This window comes from Prionailurus bengalensis, chromosome D4 (assembly GCF_016509475.1).
Source record: "Prionailurus bengalensis isolate Pbe53 chromosome D4, Fcat_Pben_1.1_paternal_pri, whole genome shotgun sequence".
Lineage (NCBI taxonomy): Eukaryota > Metazoa > Chordata > Mammalia > Carnivora > Felidae > Prionailurus > Prionailurus bengalensis.
In genome coordinates this window covers 35,155,716-35,177,336 of record NC_057359.1, presented here as the reverse complement: position 1 = coordinate 35,177,336, position 21,621 = coordinate 35,155,716, and the positions used below count along the sequence as shown (strand labels likewise).

Genomic DNA, 21,621 nt, shown 5'->3' with positions numbered 1-21,621 from the left:
AAATGATTTTAGGGGCTCTTGGGTGGCTCAGTTGGTTAATCATCTGACTTTGGCTCAGGTCATGAACTCTTGGTTCATGTGTTTGAGCCCCACATCGGGCTCTGTGCTGACAGCTCAAAGCCTGGAGCTGGCTTCAGATTCTTTGTCTCCCTGTCTCTCTGCCCCACCTACCCCCACTCACGCTTTGTCTCTCTTTCTCCCTCTCAAAAATAAACAGTAAAAAAATAAAAATAAAAAAAATAAAAATGATTTTAGTTAGCTATTGAATTATGATGAATTATTAAATTTCTAATAATGATAAGGTAAATAACCTGACACTTAAACCGAATTATTTCAAATGGGATAATTTCTAACTTTGAATTTAGTTTTTTTTAAGAATAAAATCAGATAATTTACTAGGATATTTTCTGATGTTGTAAAACATTTGAGAAAAGCAGTGGGAATACCATTATGTATAGAGTTCACATTGATGTAGTGTAAAAATCTTGATGACTAGCATCTGATCAACCTGTGTTTAATACGTGGCTACATTAACTGCTAGATGGGCAATGTTTAAATAGATTAATTTCAACTAAAATATCCTTTCTCAAGAACCTTGACCAAGTCAGTTCTCTTTTTCCTTGAAGAGTCACTCTATATAAATGATCTCATCTCGTGATTTGGAAAGGTTTGCGAAGCGCTGAGGTAAGAGGCAGCTCCACCTCCTCTGCTAAGACAGACAGAGTTTCTCAACATTAGCACATGATTGATATTTGGGCTGCATGAATCTTTTTTGTGATGGGCTGTCCTGTGAATTAAAGGATGTTTAGCAGTGTCTATGGCCTCTACCCACTAGATGCCAGTAGCAACTAGTAGCATGCTACCCCGCAGCTGTGTTATATGTCCCCTGTCACAAGAATGGCGGTTAGGAAATTAGCCTTGGTAGAAAATCCCTGGGGCCCCTTGACTGGCTCAGTCAGTGGAGCATGTGACTCTTTATCTCAGGGTTGTAGGTTTGAGCCCCACATTAGGTATAGAGATTCCTTAAAAATAAAATTAAAAAAATATCCCTGAGTTAAAACATTAAAATGATGTGAATTAGTCTCCAACCCTCCTTGAGTTCCACCACCAGATCTGTAAAAAGAGATTCTGATCAAAACATACTTTATAAGATATGTTGTGTACCTTTCAGGTTTGGCATTTAGTGCTTTCCTTATCCAGGGTATTGTTTTATTCCTTTTTTTTTATTCCCTTTTTTTTTGTTGTTGTTGTTCATTTTCTCTTATCAAGTCATTTTCCCCCTTCCAATTCTACCCTGTACTTAGTTAACCCAATCTTCATATATTTTTAATCAATCAATTGATTTATATAGTTTATTGTCAAGTTAGCTAACATACAGGGTATACAGTGTGCTTTGGGAGTAGATTCCCATGATTCATTACTTACATACAACACCCAGTGCTCATCCCAACAATCCTTCTCAATGTCCATCGTGCCCCCAACTCTCCACACCCATCAACTCTCAGTTTGTTCTCTTTATTTAAGAGTCTCTGATGGTTTGCTTCTCTCTCTGTAACTAATTTATTTTGTTTCACTTTTTGCTTGCAAAGTAGCTAAAGATTATCTGTTTGCTTTGTCAATCTAACTCTTCCTTATTGATACCAGGTCTTTCTATGATAAATTTATTATAGCCTGGCAATAACACTGGCAATCCAGTTTTGTACTGTCTCTTTGTCACATACTTTTGCTCTCATGGATATTAGACAATTGGATTCTTGCCTGACCTATGGAAAACGTTAAGTGCCTCCCTGTCATTTAAGAAGATTTTCTGTTCTTCTAGTCATTCCAGACCAAGAGTAAAATACAGAACATAAAATTCCAAATGTTAAATAACCATTTAAAATGCCTCATTGAAAAAAAAATGCCACTTTTACTTTGATTTCTTTAGTGATTCTTTCATGAATGAAGTTTGTCATCCATAGTTACATTTATAAATTATTTCTCACAATTATAATATGAAAATATCATTATAATTATATTCAAATATAAGAAATACAAATGGAGATTTTCATACTCAAGAGATGATTAGTAGACTAGAAATATCATTTGAAATATTTTTTAAATGTCCAAATTATTTAATAATTTTAAAGGGTTTTTGAAGAATTTTTACTTTTCAAATGTCTTGTAGTTTTTAATAGCCAACAATTATTGGCTACTTACTATGTCCTAGAAGAGTTCTAAACAATTTATTTGTATTAGCTCATATACTCTTTGCAACAACTTCGTTCTATGTAAAACAAACTTAGGCGCAGAAATGGTTTTGTAAATTGTCCAGTATAGCTAGCAATTCAGGGGCTAAGGTTCAAATCTAAGAAATGTGATCTTCTAGGTTTGGCCATAGAACAAAGAAGATAGCCTAAATTTGTGTGTGTGTGTGTGTGTGTGTGTGTGCACACGCATGTGTGCACGCATGTGTCTGCATTTGTGTCCACATCCGCTGTACTTGAATACTGGCTGAGGGAAAATTATGCGTGACCCAAAGGATTGATTCCCTTGGATTATCCAGGGACTTGTGTGACACTTCCATATAACATTGGAATCCCTTAATTCACAGTTTGAATTGAGTTTACTCAGGTGTCTTCTAGAGTTAAGATTCTTTGAGTTTGTGAACTTTAAATATGGAAGAAAAAACGTACTTTTACTTTATACATGCTATATATTTTATTATTTATTTATTTATTTATTCATGGTAAAACTTTTATTACAACATACTGGTGGAGATCACAAGGAAGTTCATGCCTTCTGATTTCTACCCCCCTCACATCTGGAAATTTCAAGTAGATAGAATGTCAAAAAATATGGACAAAATAAGTGGTTCTTTGATATTACATTTAATTGAAGTTCTTATAATCAGCGTTGTCACATTTGCAATGATAATTCTTACATTTGGATCTGTGATTTTATGTGGATGGGTATCCACATATTTGCAAATAGGACGCTGCCTCTAATAGAATAATAAAATTGAAAGAAATCATGGAAATATGGGTCTTTTATGCAGCAATATGTGATTCTGTTTCCTCTTTTGATTTCTGAAGTACCCAAGTTCATTTGAACACATTTAAATCTATTATCTGAACATACATTCTAGTTTCATTGCCTGAAAATTTAAAACATTATTATTACTGTGAAAATGATTCTCTTAACTTAATTGATGTTCCATTGCCATTTTTTGATGAACAAATATTATAGGATTTTTATTATCATAAAACCTGTTTAACCTACTTCCTCATCTTCCTATTCAGAACATAATAATTCATTTAGCAGTTTTGACAAGTGTTATCTGAGTTTTTGCCTGAAATTGACTGTTGTGTATCAGGAACTGAATCTACTTCTATGTTTCTTTCTAGGAAAAAAATGCTTTTTTTTAAGATATAAAGGAATAAAGTTCATTTAGAGATTCAGATTGAGAAGTATATTAGAATATTTATACCTTATTCTTTTTTCCTTAATGAACTAAAGCAAAAAAATAAATACAAAAGTATTTTTGGAAGTTAATAGATAGATACTAATATTGAGCAATGGTTGAGCATTAAAACATGTTCTTGTTTTAATTTTATGTTTTGGTATTTCTCAATCTGTTATACTAAGTGTATTAATGAAAACATTATATATATATATTTTTTTACAATAGGTTCCTGTCCTGAGACCACAGCAGGATGTGCCTTGGACAAAGGTATGCACATTTAAAGTATATTTCAAATATTCTCCACAAGTAAAGTATATAAATAAAAAATGTTTTAATAGTAAAAAAGTTATAGTAATTATATTACTGTCATGTGTTTAGATATATTCAATTATAGTATGTGTTCATGTCATGATAAACTAAGCTGATAAAACATGATACTAGTGAGAAAACATCAGAATCAAAAATCTGATTATTAAACACATATCATTTCCTGAGCAATGAAAGTCTTAATCCATACAACACATAATCAAAGAATAGTTATAACTAATGCCCTTGACAGTAAAAGAATGATACTATTCAAAGTTTAATAGAAGTTGTGTAAACTAGTCTTTAATGACTCTGATGATTCAGTTATTGAAGATAGAATATATGAAAGTGAATTATATCAGTCAAGATCTACCTTAGTGCCTAGGATTTGGGAGGACCAGATAGTGAAATTACAAGTGGATTTGCGAAGAAGATACAAACAGCAAGATACATAAAGCTCAGTAAGAATTATATAAATGCACTACAGGAAAGCTAAGGAGGAGAGTATAAGGCCAATACAGGATGCCTTTAATTTCAAATGGAATCTTATTGTAAAAAAATGTGGAAAAGAACATTATAAATATCATGAATTATAATAACCTTGAATCCTGAGAGGGAGCCAAAAAGAAAAATTACACAATGAATAAAAAGTACATAGTGGGAACTCCAGGAGTAAAGACAAAAGGAACTAAGATTCTTAGGGATAGTAATGGAGAAAGAAGGAGCTGGAAATGGATCCCACCTACAGGAGCTATTAAAACCATTCCTTCTCTATGGAGGAAGTAGCAAGAAAAAATTTGCTTAAAGTAGCACATATGGAATTTGAGTTCTAGGATAAGGTACTGAAAGAAAGTTTGTCATTTCTTTGGAGGTATTTAAATAATGAATGGATACTAGCCCTTTGTCCGATATGTCATTTGCGAATATCTTTTCCCATTCCGTTGGTTGCCTTTTAGTTTTGTTGGTTGTTTCCTTTGCTGTGCAGAAGCTTTTTATCTTCATGGGGGAGGGGAAGAAAAAAAAAAAAGAGGTTAGAATGGGAGAGAGCCAAAGCATAAGAGACTGTTAAAAACTGAGAACAAACTGAGGGTTGATGGGGGGTGGGAGGGAGGAGAGGGTGGGTGATGGGTATTGAGGAGGGCACCTTTTGGGATGAGCACTGGGTGTTGTATGGAAACCAATTTGTCAATAAATTTCATAAAAAATAAATAAATAAATAAATAATGAATGGAGTTACAGATATCTGCTTATAGTTTCTCTAAAATTCTCTAGATCATTTACCCTATTTTGCATCCTTCCACCCCACAATGAAATGGGTGAAGCAGTTCTTTTATTATTTTGTGTGAAAAATTCATTTTATATTTAAAAGAAAGTGGAAAGTAGGTTTGTGGTTATAAGAAAAATGTAGATATATATCTCAATAACAATTGATATCCTATTTTATGCAAGCATAATACTTGGGGAAATACACTTATATACTCATGTTCATATTCTACATTTGGCCCAAAACATACTGTATGTGTTCTGGTATATTAGTTCTCTATGAAAAATAAATGTCTAAAAGCATATCCGCATAAATAATATTCAATATATGAATAATTGATTTTTAAAAATTGAAACATGCTTCTAGTTTTTTGTTTTGTTTTGTTTTGTTTGGAGTATGACTCCTGACTCTATTTTTCATATAGGTTTTTCTCTTAGTCACTTTCAGTACCTATTCAGAGACTGGTGTGATTTCAGAATATCCATGTAAAATATGCCAGCTGATGTGCTCTGCCAGGCAGAATGAATGGCTGCAGGCACAAATCTCTGTTGTGTCAAGGCTTTGGCATGACATTTGGCAGGGAGCGAAATCAAACACAACACAATGCAAATAATGATGGTTTCCCATAGATATGTAGCCTCAAACTCAAGCCTGCTGTTAGTCTTTACTACTCTTTTCCCTCTTTTTCTAGGGAACAACGTTTCTAGTAATGAACTGAAAACTATGGTATTTCCTGGTGTTCTCATAGTGTAAAGAAATAGGAAGATTGTGGCTTTGAAACTGAGCCTTCCAGTTTTAAGTGTGGCTCTCTCACTAACTAGTTGTGGAATCCTGGACTACTTACTTCAAATGAATTCAAAATGAATTTACTAATAATTATCACAGGGGTTGTGCGGGTATTAAAATGACAAAATTGTCCATAGAAACTCTTCCACCTGTTACATAACTAAATGCTATTCTAGCCCTTCCCATTTTTATGAGATGGGTTTTGCATGAAACTTCTTAATCATCGTCTCAATAATATTGTGAATGCAAGAGGAATTACTCTAATAACATTTTTAAATTCCAGGCTATGTAAGCATGTGCAATAATATTTGTCTTCATCTTTGGGTGGGTACTCTTTCTAGTGAAGGAAGAGTTGTTGCAAATTTCTTGATTTTTTTTTCTATTTGCTTCCTTTTTTTTAAAGAGTTGCATGTGATAAGAGGGTTTTTATGTTGTATAAGAGTGTTTTGAATCTCCTTAATTTAATTTTAAGTTCTGTTAGTGTACTCAAGGATGGAAAAACACATAGTAAAATATAGATGGCTTAGCAAAACTACCTTCATAGCATACCCACACTTGGTTTTTAGTTCAGTATCTCAGTTCAACTTCCTTACTGAGAAATTATTATGTATTATATATACTGGACTAGATGCTAAAGGTGCAAAGAAGAAAGAGATCTAGAAGGGAGGATACATGTGAACATCATTTTAAAACAATGTGGTAACAGTACAATGGAGAGGTTCCAATAAAGGGCCATATAGAAAAGCATTTCAATTAAGTTGGCTTCCTGGAGGGGTTGACACTTCAAGTATCTTGAACGGTGAGGATGAACTGATCAATATATAAAGTCAAATATAAAGTCAAATATAAAGACAGGATGGTGGAAAGAGGTCAAGAATAGGACTAAAACACTGAAAGTAGTAGTAAAGGTTCAGATTTGAAATTAGAAAGTAAAATCCACCCAATTTGTTCTTGAAGGTATATATTTAAGATCTATATATCTTTTTGCTAGGGGATAGGCTTCAAGAAGAGTACATACAAGACTGTAAAAAAAATTCAACATCATTAACAGTGGTTATCTCTATGTAGTATACCTAGATATATGTGTGACTTTTGTTTTTTATTGAAACTCTGATATGTGTTCTACATTTTATATAACAAACATTGTGAACACACTCTAATGTGGCTCCCATGATCCTGCCTCTTGATGTTCATACCTTGAGTGTGGACAGATCCTCTTGCTTGCATCTAATGAACAGCATATGTATTAGTCCTATGATTATGTTATGCTGATAGGTGTTTATAATTCTGATAGGTGTTAATGATATCACATTATAGTTTTAATTTTAATTTTGCTAATGGCTAATGATTTTGAACATATTTTCATGTGCTCATGTGGCATCTGTATCTTTGATGAAATGTCTGTTCATGTTGCTTGTCCATTTTTTAACTGGATTGTTTTATTTATTTATTCTTTCATCTTTTAAAAAATTGTTTAATGTTAATTTTTGAGAGAGAGAGAGAGAGAGCACATGCACAAGTGGGGGAGGGGCAGAGAGAGAGGGAAACACAGAATCTGAAGCAGACTCCAGGCTCTGAGCTGTCAGCACAGAGCCTGATGCAGGGTTCGAACTCATGATCCGTGAGATCATGACCTAAGCTGAATTTGGGCGCTCAATCAACTGAGTCACCCAGATGCCCCTATTTATTTATTCATTCATTTTAATGTTTATTTATTTATTTTGAGAGAGGGAGGGAGAGAGAGAGAGCATGAACATGAGTGGGGGAGGGACAGCCCAGCAAAGAGCCCCATGTGAGATCATGACCTGAGCTGAAATCAAGAGTTAGATGCTTAACCAACAGACCCAGCCAGGGGCCCCTAACCGGATTGTTTTTAAAGTGTTGAGTTTTGAAATCTTATGAATCTTATTGAATACATACATTGGCTGATAGAGAAGGTGAAGAGATATTAGCTGGAAATCCAGACAGGTAAGCAGTCAGGAAGCAGGTGGCATATATGTCTGAAGCCCTGGGGGGAGATCAAGGATAGAAATAAAGATTAAAGGAGCGCCTGGCTCAGTCAGTTAAGCGTCCAACTTCGGCTCAGGTCATGATCTCAGTTTGTGAATTCGAACCCAGCGTCAGGCTCTGTGCTGACAGCGCAGAGCCTGGAGCCTGCTTCAGATTCTGTGCCTTCCTTTCTCTCTGCCCCTCCCCACTTGCACTCTATCTCTGTCTCCCAGAAATAAAGATTAAAATTTTTTGAAAAGAAATAAAGATTAAAATAATGTCATAGTCAAGATGAAATTGAAGCATGTCTTGAAGGACAGTAACTTCAAGCCCTTATATTTTCCTGAAGCACAGAATGGTCTCTTACTCTCAAAATTTTATTGTATGTTATTAAGTAAATGTTCTTTAATTCCCTGGACTTGAAATTTTATATAAAACATTAAGGTTTTCTCATTTACCATAGACCTTTAATACTACCAGTATGTGAGTAGTGTCAATAAGATATGAAATTTTCAGTGGAAAAACTAAATTGAAGTTTTGGTGTGTGGCATAGACACAGGGAGAGACGAAAGGCTTCATCTGGTCAGCCTAAGATCTGGAGCTCAGATTATCTACAGAAATAGAGTAGATATTTTGTAAAGACTTCTTTCTCTAGATACTATAACAAAGTTCAGTTCAGAAGGCAAATCCATTATCTGAGATGTATGGTGATACATCCATGGAAATCCATTAAAGCAGGCTAGATTTGGAGTTTATCATGAACAAATGTACAACACCAGGTGAGAGAAGGAAAGGAAAGAGTCTCTGAAAGTCTGGAAAGACTAGAGCATGTTGGCTAATTGAGGACATCGGGGGGCAAAGTAACAATCCATCATTCAAGAGAGGCATTAACTATTTTAAGATTCTTGCGTCATGTGCTAATCTTTGTAATAGATTCAGTTTATACTTGAGAATGAAAATTAATATGGTGCTGGTATAAACCAAACATAAGTCCACTCAGTGGAACAAGGGACAAGAGGCTCCCCCACTGTACTAGCATTAACCCTTTAGTTGCTAGGTTGTGGGGGCTTCTGAAGGATAGGCCAAGACTGTAAGGGCAGTGGGAAGAAGGGGGATTTGAGTCAGTGCCTGTTTACCAGTTGTATCTAAGTTTTTTTAATATTTTAATAACCAGGTCAGCCACTACCAGAACAGATGGGCCAAATACAGCCTGGACTATATACCTATTAGTAGAGAGTCTCAGTGGAGTGGACTAGAAATAGAATGACTAAGGGTGCCTGGGTGGTTCGGTTGGTTAAGCACCTGACTTTGATTTCAGTTCAGGTCAGGATCTCACAGTCCTGAGATTGAGCCCCTAGTGGGGCTCTGTGCTGGGCATGGGGCCTACTTACGATTCTCTTTTTCTTCCTCTGTCCTTCCCCTGCTTATGCTTTCTCTCCTTCACACAAATATATAGATAGATATAGATAGATATAGAAATAGAACTATATAGATATAGATATAGATATAGATACAGATATAGATATAGAAATGTATAGAGATAGAGATAGAGATAGAGATAGATAGAGATAGAGATAGAGATAGAGATAGAGATAGAGATAGATAGAGATAGAGATAGATAGAATAATGACTAAAGAAAGGGAGCAAGGGACCTCCTTGTTCAAAGACAGAAACTTGTAGAAGGATTGTTTTTGAAAGTTATTTTACTACAGAGATCATCAAAATTGGCTTGATAAGAGTCTGAAATACTGAAAGTATAAAACATGATTTTTGTGTCCATTAAACACTATCTACCATGCTCTGGCAAACCCACTTCTTACTGGGTAGTGTGCTTACTACCTTCATCATATTTGGGGATCCCAAATATTTTCAGCCACTTTTTGCTGTGAAAATGCCTTTTTTTTTCTTATTAAGAATTCTGATTATTTTCAAGTTTCAGCCTCATATTTAATTCAGAGATTCTCATCTTGCCTGGGCACAGCCTAGACTTGATGTTCTAGTTGTTCTGAATGTGTTTGGGGTAGTAGGCGATGGGGATGAGTGGGAGTGAAGGAATGGGAGGAGGGTGCCAAAATGCCCTGCTTCCTCATGCCTCTTCCTCCTTCCCTGTTAATTGTTTGGATTGGGGTAGAGAAAGGAGGAGGGACACAAAGTTCTCACATGTAACTGACTTTGGCAAGTGGCTATCCACTCTCCACTGATTGTCACTGCTGCTCTATCTTTGGCATGAGTGCTTTCTATGAACCTGGAAACAACTTGTGCCATGAGTATGCTTTTGATGGTACTTCAGAGCATCTTGTTAGAGCTATGACTGGGTAGCTTCCTGGTACTTCAGACCTGGCCCAGATTCAGCTTCTTTCTACCTATCCTCACCTCCCATCAGTGTCCACATGTGGCCACATCACAGACTTGACATATGAAAAGAAATGTGATTCCCTATTGCTCTCAATGACACAAGAATTGTCTTAAACTAAAAGTAAACATTAAGGAAAATACACAGAAGTCAACTGAATAGAAGAGAGCCTACAGTGAATGATGTTTGTTTTTTTTTTAATAAGGAAAGGAATGGTGGTGTTTTCTTTAATTAGGAAAAATTAAGTCTGGTGGGAGACTGTGAAATAGACATAAATGTATGTGTGTGTGTGTATGCGTGTGTGTGTGTGTGTAAAATTATATTTTAATTTATCCACTTTACTCTTGAAACATAAATACAGCCTAAGGGCAGTAGCCTGTGTTTGCAATGCACCCAATCAGGATTATATGGGGACTTTTCCCCAACAGTGCCAGAGTTTCACCAGCAGAAATGACAATGGGGATTGTCCAATGTAAACCTTACAATGTTGATAATAATTGTAACTCAAGGATCAGTGCTATCCAGCAAATGGTTTCACCTGTGCTCCAGACTGTAAGGAGGGAGGTAGAGCCAAAATAATGATGACAGGCTTGCAGAAAACAGGAGTCCAAATTCTTGACTACATGAGTGGGATAGTCAGGAGCATACATATGTTTGAAAGGATAGGTTAACATCTATATCTTATTTACTCCTTAATGGCAATTTTACAGGTAGAAATATCCTATTAGTTTATTTGGGGAAGCTGAGTCACAAAGTGCATAATATGTGACAGGCAAACTTCATTTGAACTGATTCTAAATCCCACCTTCTTTATATGAAATTACAATAGTTAATATAGAAAATTGGAATACAATTGGGGTCAATTAAAGAGGAAATAATTATTTTATAATAAATCCTTATTCTCAGTTTCTAACTGCTTTAACTTTTGATGAAATTGTTTTCTCTAGGAGAAACATAGCCAGACAAATAAAACTCCACAAAATTTATAGAAAACATATATTTAAAAAAAAACACAGAAAATTAGTGTTTTCAGTTGTTTTTGAAAGACTTATTTAAGTCCAGAAGCAGCTGTGCTAAAAATTGCAGAATGTCAAATCTATGCTCCCCTATACATTTTGTTTTATCATAAAATTTAAATTGTTATGTATAGAGAGCTATCATTTGCATGAAATTTAACTAAAAAGTAAATACTAAATGTGTCAAATAGAATATAAAAGGTGTAATTGCTTAGTTTTCTTTGCACTTTTACTCTTTCTATTATGAACAACTGCTAAGGAAATGATCACAAAGGGAATTCCAGGAAACTACTCTGTCTTTATTATATTGCCTGAATTCATGTGAAGTTTTGCTGATATACTAAGTAGATCATCCAAGTGAAAATAATTCTGTAATAAATGTTATTCTCAGAGCTTTGAAGAAAAACAGGTATTCCATGAGTATTTTATGAAACACATCTTCATAGAAATCACTCCAGTTAAAATGGGTTCCATGAAAAAAGTAGTTTGAGAAACACCACTTACCAACCTCCTGTATACCAAGTCATCCTATGGGAGATTTAGCATGCTTATCATCACAAGACCTTGAAAATTTCTGCAGCAAAATTTATTAATTTTGTTTGATCTGGAAAAACTTGGATCCAATATAGCCTCCCCTATGGGGGAGGCAATATTTTGCCATGGTTTAGAGTGTGGTCTCGAGTCAGACTAGGTTTGATTCCATGCTCTAATTTTTTTTTAATTGAGGTAACATTTACATAGCATAGAACTAACCATGTAATGTGAATCATTCAGTGGTATTTAGTACATTAGCAATACATTCACCACCTCTATCTAGTTTCAAAACATTTTTATCACTTCAGAAGGAACCATGTTCCAATTAGTTGCTCCCCATTCTTCCATCCCCCACCTGCTCCACTCTGCCAAATTGTGTGAACATCTGCTTACTGTCCTTGAGATCCAGTTTTTCTCAGTATTCTATAAAGACAGGATTCACCTTATATAGTAAATGTAAGGATTCAATAAAACAATGCATACAGTGCACTTAGAACATTGTAAGTATTAAATACATGTTTGATAAAATGTTAAACTTATGTGGTCCTCTTCAGCATCCAGGGAACAATTGTTTGAGACAGCACTTTTTAAGAAATGCTGACAGAAGTCTATAGATCAGGAAAAGACCTCTAATAAGTGTTAGATCAAGGATTCCTTGGGTGCTAATGAATCTCACATGACACTCTGGTGGCCCAGAAAACTGACAATTAGCACCAATGTTTATCTTTGTCTTTTCCATATAATGTTTATTGCTAAAGTGGTTTAGAGGTAGAAGTTAGAGCAGAGAGGTGTTAAGAAGAAAGTCACAAAGAATTAAGACATGAATGAAGGAGATGAAACAGCTGACACCAACAATAACCTAGGTCTAATTATTTTCCATTTGATTCCATAAGTATTCATGATTATGAGGTTTTTTAAAGTGTCATTGGCATGGCAAAGCAACATGTAAAAATATAAAATTATGTATGAGTATATATCTATATTTATACATGGAAATATATGCAAATTTAATTATAGGTATAATTTTATATAAATGGAATCATATTCTACAATAGGTGTATAGCTCTAGAAGGATTTTCACTGAAATGAGAGCAGTAATTGCCATGCTGTATCAGAAATTCAAGTGTTTTTGCCTCTGTAATTCTTTCTACAATTGTTGAAATTTTCTATGTGACTGTATGCTATCTTATTCACAGAAACAAAGCAATAATGCTATATCCATTTAATAATAGAGACATATTATAACCATACCTTGTTTGATATTTTTATACAACTTGTCTTGATAATTGCTGGAAGGACAAATCCTTAAATATGAAGATGATTGTGAACCTGAAGCAGGTTCGCTTGGTTCCAAGTGGTCACAGAAGAAAGACCAAAAGAGTTTGTGGAGCCCTCCTTTCCTCCATAAATACAAATTACTGTTGAACCTGGTAATAATCAGCAAATTGGAGCTGTCAATTTCTTCTTACTTTTTCTAGTTCAGTATGTTCAAATTAAAAACAACAACAACAACAACAACAACAAAAACCTTTGCCCCCTAAAACATTATTATACCATTGATTTATAATTCCTTTACAAATTCTACAAAAGATAACATACTCAGCTATTTTAATTTTTTAAATGTTTGTTTGATTTTGAAAGAGACAGCAAGTGGGAGTAGAGGAGGGGGGAGGGGCAGAAAGAGAGGGAGACACAGAATCTGAAGCAGTCTCTAGGCTCTGCGCTGTCAGCACAGAGCCCTATGTGGGGCTTCAACCCAGGAACCATGAGATCATGTCAGATGCTTAGCCACCCAGGTGTTCCTTCACACTCAGTGATTTTTTTTTTCAACGTTTATTTATTTTTGGGACAGAGAGAGACAGAGCATGAACGGGGGAGGGGCAGAGAGAGAGGGAGACATAGACTCGGAAACAGGCTCCAGGCTCTGAGCCATCAGCCCAGAGCCTGACGTGGGGCTCGAACTCACGGACCGTGAGATCGTGACCTGGCTGAAGTCGGACGCTTAACCGACTGCGCCACCCAGGCGCCCCACACACTCAGTGATTTTAAAGGAAGAGAAGAGTTTATCACTCTTCACCACACAGGGAAGTTTAATTTTCTATTCTGATCTTTTTTATTCTGTACTTTCTTCATTTGCCTCTTGAACCAAAAGATGATTCTTGTAGTGGCTCTTATAATGGTTCCCAACCTGAAGTGTCTTCATAGGCATCATTTGGAGACCTTGTTTAACATGCAGATTCTTGGACCCCACCCCAGTGTTTCTTATTCTTGAGAATGAGGTCTGGGGATCTACAGTAGGTGACAATGGTCAAGATGATACTTAGGCATGATTCATGAATTACACTTTAAGAAACATTTGAAGCTTTATAAGTCTCAATAATTAGCATGTTTGCAAACCTATGATTTTAAAAAAATCTCTTGCAGTCATTTTTTCTTATAAAAGCATTTGTAATTCTTTTTTAGCTCCTCTCCTTGAAAATGTGTTTGTTTCAGGTAGAATATGACAGCTTATCCATCATAATAATCACATGGATAATCCCCAAATGGCAAATGCAGAAATGATCGAACAATCTACTTTTCATTTCATTTCTTTATAGAATAGATATAATCCAATTGCTTATGACAAGTGAAAGAATCAAATCTTCAATTATATTTTGTTGTTAGATTGATGTGATTTCACCAAAACAGTCCCGTTTGCAGTAAATTATTTAGCCCATAGCACACAATAGCAATATAATATTTAATTTATATAATAGTTACAGTTTAGGATTTTTCTTTAAACTGTCTCAGCTGTGCTAACACATTTGCCCCTAAACATCTCTGAGAAGCAGATAAGAACTGCTATTATTTATGACCAGTTGCAGAGAGATTGAATCACTGAGCTATTAAGTACCCCAAAGAGGGTCACACAGTCAGTGACTAAGTCAAAACAAACACTTCATCGCCTAAATTCTTGATCAGTAATTTTCTCAACAAATCCTTTTGCATATATCTTTTCCTGTAAGAGTTTACAGCTCATTCAATTTTCTGAGAGATTCTTCATTATGGACATATGAGAATTTGTACCCTGTGGAAGGTCGAAACCTGGAAGTGGGAAATCATATTAAAGACAAGTCCTTACTTTTCAAAAATAACTTTTAAAATCCCTTATGTGTCCTTGTCCGTATCCCTATTTCACAGAATACTTTGTTCATTCATTCATTCATGCATTCACTAATTTTGTCAAGCAACTGATATTTCTTGAGCATATACAGTATGTTGAGCACACTGCTAATAAACGGGATATTATCCTTGTCCTCATTTTGTGTAATCAGATAAAGAAACAGACACACATACAAATAATATGATATAGCAATTACTCTCTTGGAGCTAGGTATTATGTGCAAAGTAGCTTAAGCAAAGAATCACCGAGTCTATTTTCTTCTCAGAAGTTAGTAAGTTTGAGCTAGGATTTAAATGAAAGGCAAGAATTTACATGGATTCAGTATAAGGATAGGGGCATGGCTAGTGAAAAACAGAGGAAATTTTAAACATAATGTAGTCATATCCCATCTAAAATATAAGTGTAGATATCTGGATTCAATATTTAGAGGCCAAATTAATACATTTGTAATTTTTTGAGGACATTTGCACCACATTGGGACCCTCATTTTTGGAATCTGGCATCTTCCAAGGAGACCAATGTGGATCATACAAAGATAAATGACCTTTAGCACCATGTGCTTTCCCCATTAAAACCATTATCTCTCTGGCAGCCATATTGATTTAGAAAACTAGACTTGTCTTGATTATACAGTATATACAAGCAAACACAAAAGAACGCTAGTGTTTTTAAATAGTAAAACTAAACAAAGCAAACACTCACTTCGTAGGCTGGACTTGTATGCTTCCGCCTGAAGGGTATTTTTGCAACCAAGAAAGAAGCCCTCAAAATATAATGGAAACACTGACAGACACTTAACTATACCAGCTCTGGTGGGTACAGCCATAATTCACTTCATAATATAAATTGATATGTTGTCCAGAGGGGTCCCTGCATTGGTGTTATTGAGTGTCTTTTGAAAAGTTCTGGTTCTGGGCTATGAAGCCGTAAAATGAAACTGAATGATTCTCTCTGAAATAGTTTCTGAACTGGGCCCCTCAATTACAGTAGTGCTATCCTTAGGGCAGGCAACATGGAAATGTCCTACAAAGACTGGAAACAGGAAATAACAAACCAGAGTGAAAACAAACAATGAAACAAAGTTTGTTGCATTAAAAGTCTAATATTTCTTCCCACAAGGTCTATTTAAAAGCTGAGCACACCAGAGGTGAAAAATGGCAGCTTGCTTTAAGTGGGGTCAGTTGTTAAGCAGGTTAGGAGTACACTCTATATTTGTGAAATCATGTGGCAGGCCAGAGTTCAGCCATCCCAGTGATCTTGATGGCCAAAGTGTCCTATGTGTTTTATAATATAATGCAAATGACTTCAATCTGAGGTAGCCACCATTTAGGGCTTTAATGATTTGTCCTAGAAAGGTCCTGCCAGGCCATATTTAATGGATCTTCTAAACAATGTAAAAAGATTTCTCTAAATGTGTTCTACAGCTTATAATTTTAGTGTAAAAATAATTTCCCACTGTCCCCACCACTGCTCTCTTCCCCAGATGCAATTTTTGAGGCTTCTTATTGAAAATGTTATACTGTCACTTTCTCCTCTCTCCATCTGATTCCTCCCAACCTTAGGATTCCATGTGCAGAGTTGGGGATCTGACAATTGGAAAAGCTCCACAGAATTCACAAAATAACACAGAATCCTGAAAGACACACTCAGTTTTCAACAGAAAATTAGGAGACAAGGATTCTAGTGTCAGCTTTTCCAATGTAAATGGTAACCTTGAGTTCATTGTAACCTCTGTGGGCCTCAATTTGCTCATCTCTAAACTGAAGGTCACAGACTACCTCTTTGTGCTTTTTAATGTTGTTCCATAGCACGATTTAAAGCTGCTAATGAATTACTTAAATATTGAAGTCCACATTAAGCGTTATGGAAAAGCATAACTGGCAAGATTTTCCTCTCAATTACTTGTGCTAATAGGGGCCAAAATGGCATGGATACTTTAAATTCACAGATAATCCCCAAACTTCAATTTAGCTAAGTGTTCCAACCTCCTCTCCTGCCAAACCATTTACAGGGGATTCAAACAATTAGCACACACTGGCATGAGATTTATCTCCTTTCTAATTCCTGCCTTCCCTATTGCCTTAGCACTAGGAAATTTCTACATCTAAATTTCCAAAAATAGAAACGAGGAGTAAATCAAGTATAGCTGTTGCATGGCTACCTATCGGTTGTTTCAAAAAAATCCCAATACCGTTACTATTAATGGTAATTTATAGAGGGCTTATCCTATGTCAGCTATATTACAATCATTTTATTTAAACCCCATGATCACCTTGTTAGATACTCTGTTAGTTTCCTAAGGCTGCCATTACTGAGTGTCACAAGCTGAGTGTCTTAAACCACAAGGAATTTATTGTCTCACAGTTCTGGAGGCTAGAAGTCTGAGATCAAGATGTCAGCAGGGTGAGGTTCTTCTAAGGGCTCTGATGAATTAATTTCAGGCCTCTTTCCTAGCTTCTGGTAGATTTCTTTCTTTCTTTCTCTCCTTCTGCAATATGGGGTCACTCTGTTACTTATAGATGGTCATTCCAGTCTCTGCCTTCATCTTCACATGGAGGTCTCTGTGTCTCCATCCTCTACATGGTGGTCTTTTCATAAGGACACTATTCCTATTAGACTAAGGGTCCATCCTACTCTTATGTGACTTTGTTTTAACTTGATTACCTCTGTAAAGAAAGTCTATTTCCAAAAAAGGTTGCATTTGGATGTACTGGAGTTAGAACTTCAAATACATCCTTTTATGGTGGGACACAATTCAATCCATAATATATATGTATTCTTAGTTTGTAGATAAGTTAGCTAAGGTTACAATGCTGAATTAGTTTTTCCAAGGTCACAATATTAGTCAGTGGTGGAACTGGGATTCACATCCACTTTTGATGATTTCGCTTATTGTTTTCCAAATAATCTTGGGTACTCAAAAAGAAAAGTTCTGTCAGACTCCCAGGATTAATAATATTGAAAATAATCTTTTGGAAAATTTCAATAGTACAGAGGATTCAACAACTCTATCCAACAACCAAGATTCATTGATGGCATCAAGGCTAAATCTGTACTTGTTAGAATTTTTTTAATGTTTATTTATTTTGGAGAGACAGAGCATGAATGAAGGAGCAGCAGAGAGAGACACAGCCTGAATGAAGCAGGCTCAAGGCTCTGAGCTGTCAGCACAGAGCCTGACATGGGGCTCAAACTCACTAACAGCGAGATCATGACCTTAGCTGAAGTTGGATGCTTAACCAACTGGGTCACACAGGCACCCCGTCAGAATTGATTCTTAAGGAAGGTCTCCAAACCCGGCAAAAAGAAAAAAAATATATAAAGAAGCATGGACTCCAAGTTATCTTGAAGGGGACCCATATGTATAATAACCCTAAGAAAGCTAATAATAGAGTGTCCTTATAAAAATATTTTTTAATGAAGTATAATTGATACACAACATTAGTTTCAGGTGCAGGACATAATTGACATTTATGTCAATGATCACTGCAAAAAGTCCAGTTACCATCTGCCTCCATACAAAGTTGTGATTTTGTGTGTGTGTGGTGAGAACTTTAAGATTTATTTTCTGAGCAACTTACAAATTTGCAATACAATGTTACTGACCATATTCACCATACTGTGCCTTATATTCTCAGGACCTATTTTGGAGTTATTATTTTATTTTATTTTATTTTATTTTATTTTATTTTATTATTTTGGAGTTATTTTATAACTCCAAATTTGTATCTCTTGTTCACCTTAGCCTGTTTTTCCCCATGCCCTTACAGCCCTACCCTTGGCAACTACCGATATGTTCTCTGTATCTATGTTAGGTTTTTTTTTTTTGTTTTTTGGGTTTTTTTGCTGTTTTTCAGAATCCACATGTAAGTAAAATCATACAACATTTCTCTTTTCTGTCTGATTCACTCCATTTAGGTCATCCATGTTGTTGCAAATAGCAAAACTTCATTATTTACTTGACTGAATAATATTCGTGTGTGTGTGTGTGTGTGTGTGCATGTGCACATATATGATATCTGTCTCACATCGACTTTATCCATTCATGCATTAGTGGACACTTAGATGGTTTCCATATCTTGACTCTTATAAATAATAACTGCAATGAACATAGCAATGCATATATATTGATTTAGTGTTTTTGTTTTCTTTGAATAAAAACCCAGAAGTGGAATTGCTGGCTCATATAGTAGTTCTACTTTTAATTTTTTGAAGAACCTCACACTGTTTTCCTTAGTGTCTACACTAATTTATATATTCAAAAATAGTGCACAAGGTTCCCTATACTCAACATCCTCACCAACACTTGTTATTTCTTGTCCTTTTCATAACAGCTATTCTGACAGGTGTGAGGTGGTATCTCATTGTTTTGATTTCCAATTCCTGATTATTAGCGATGTTGAGAATCTTTTCATGTGTCTTTGGCCATCTGTATGTATTCTTTGGAAAAATATCTATTTAAATCCTGTGCTGCTTTTTAATTTGATTGCTTTTCTTGTTATTGAACTGTAGGAGTTCTTTATGCCTTTTGGATATTAACCCCTTATCAGATATATACTTTGCAAATATATTCTCCCCTTTAATAACCTGCCTATTTATTTTGCTGGTAGCTTCCTTTGGTGCACAGAAGCCTTTTTGTTTGATGTAATTTCATTTATTTATTTTTCCTTTTTATTGCCATTGCTTTTGGAATCTGATTAAAAAAAAGATTTTGTCAAGAGTGATGTCTATGAGCTTACTGCCTATGTTTTCTTCTAGATTTGTGATTTATTTTTTTTTTAATTTTATTTATTTTTGAGAGATAGAGGGAGGGAGAGATTAAGAGAGAGAGAGAGAGAGAGAGAGAGGGAGAGAGAGAGAGAGAGAGAGAGAGAGAGAGAGAGAGAGAGAAAGCAGGGGAGGGACAGAGAGAGAGAAAGGAACACAGAATCTGAAACAGTTTCCAGGCTCTGAGCTGTCAGCACAGAGCCTGAGCCAAAGTTGGATGCTTAACTGACTGAGCCACCCAGGTGCCCCTGGTTTTATGGTTTCTTATCATACATTCAAATCTCTAATCCATTTTGAGTGAATTTTTGTGTGTGGTGTAAGATAATGGTCCAGTTTCAATCTTATACATGTGGCTGTCCAGTTTATATGACACCATTTATTGAAGAGACTGTCTTTTCCCCATTGTACAGTCTTGCCTCCTCTGTAATAAATTAATTGATCATATGTGCTTGGGCTTTTTTCTGGCTCTCTGTTTTGTTCCATTGTTCTATGTGTCTGTTTTTATGCCAGTATCATACTGTTTTCATTATTGGAATTAGAGACCATAATGCCTCCAGTTTTGTTCTTTCTTAACATTATTTTGGCTGGTTGGGATGTTTTGGAGTTCCATACAAATTTTAGGATTATTCCAATTCTGTTAAAATGACATTGGAATTTTGATAGGGATTGCATTGAATCGGTAGATTGCTTTGGGTAATACGGGCATTTAAAAAATTCTTCCAACTTATGAACATGAACTATTTTTCCATTTATTTATGTTGTCTTCAATTTCTTTCATCAATATCTTATGGTTTTTACTTATAAGTTTTTACTTCCGTGGTTAAATTTATTTCTAGGTATTTTATTCTTTTTTGAACAACTATTAGTGGGATTGTTTTCTTAATTGGTCTTTTGGATAATTTGTTGTTAGTGTGTAAAAACGCTATAGATTCTTCTATATTGGTTTTGTACACTGCAAATTTACTGAATGTACTTATTTTAACAGTTTTTTAGTGTAGTCTTTAGGGTTTTCTACATATAAAATTATGTCATCTGCAGAGAGTGATAGTTTTACATCTTCCTTTCCAGTTTAGATGTCTTTTACTTCTTTTCCTTACCTAATTGCTCTGGCTAGGACTTCCAATACTATGTTGACTAAAGTGGTGAGAGAAAAAGATTTTTAAATGATCAATATTTACTTAATGGGGAATTGGTAAACAGCACCTAGCAGTATTATTTTGTTTTAGTGTGTGTGTGTGTGTGTGTGTGTGTGTGTGTGTGTGTGTTTCATTCAAGAGCCACTCTCCTGTGGCAGGAAGGGGGACAACTGACATTCTACAATTATATAAGGAGTTGTATTGGTAAGTCAAAGTTAACTGTCGTCACGTTTTAGATTTTTTCACCTCTGTTTTTCTTTATGGCCTTTATAGGATTGGTGCTTATGAAACTGGCTGGCTTCCCTTTAACTTGGTTCTGCCCTGAGTGCCTTTATTTAATACCCTACACAAAATGGATGAGGTAGAACCTTGGGAATTTGGAAGGAGCAGAAAGGTTTCAGGAATCAGGGGAGGGAGCACAGAAATATAGCGATTAGGGTCAATAGAAAAGTTTCCATTGGACCCTTGAGTCTCTGGAGTCCTCAGTTTCATCCAACAAACAACCCCTACTTTTCTAATAGTTTACCAAAATAACCCCTCACCTTAAGATATCTTCACAGGGGATAGACAAGGTAACTGATATTTTGCTAAATGGGGAATTGCTTATGTTAATAAACTGTGGGAGGTTAAGGGTCATTAGCTATTCACAATTTAATATGAATTTATTATGCGCAACCTTTGCTTTAAAGAACATTCACTAAGATTAGTTACAGTGAAATAAGTTGAAGTCTTGATTGGTGAATGGGTAAAAGGAAGGGATAAATAATTTGGGAATGTGTTTACTCAGTGAAAGGAGTTTATGGTATAGGCATGTTGGTTTGTGTATGGCTATCCCTCTTTGCACTGGTGCTATAGAATAGAT

General features: G+C 35.4%; 1 protein-coding gene across 34 annotated transcripts in view; it reads left to right on the top strand.

Moving 5' to 3' along the window:
* PTPRD (protein tyrosine phosphatase receptor type D) overlaps window positions 1-21,621 on the top strand; it is a 2,207,515-nt gene that overhangs the window by 827,463 nt on the left and 1,358,431 nt on the right. For all 34 annotated transcript variants that reach the window (XM_043566630.1, XM_043566632.1, XM_043566635.1 and 31 more), the window contains exon 5: window positions 3,671-3,712. The gene's annotated coding sequence lies outside the window, so the exon portion shown is untranslated. The remainder of the gene's footprint in view (window positions 1-3,670; window positions 3,713-21,621) is intronic.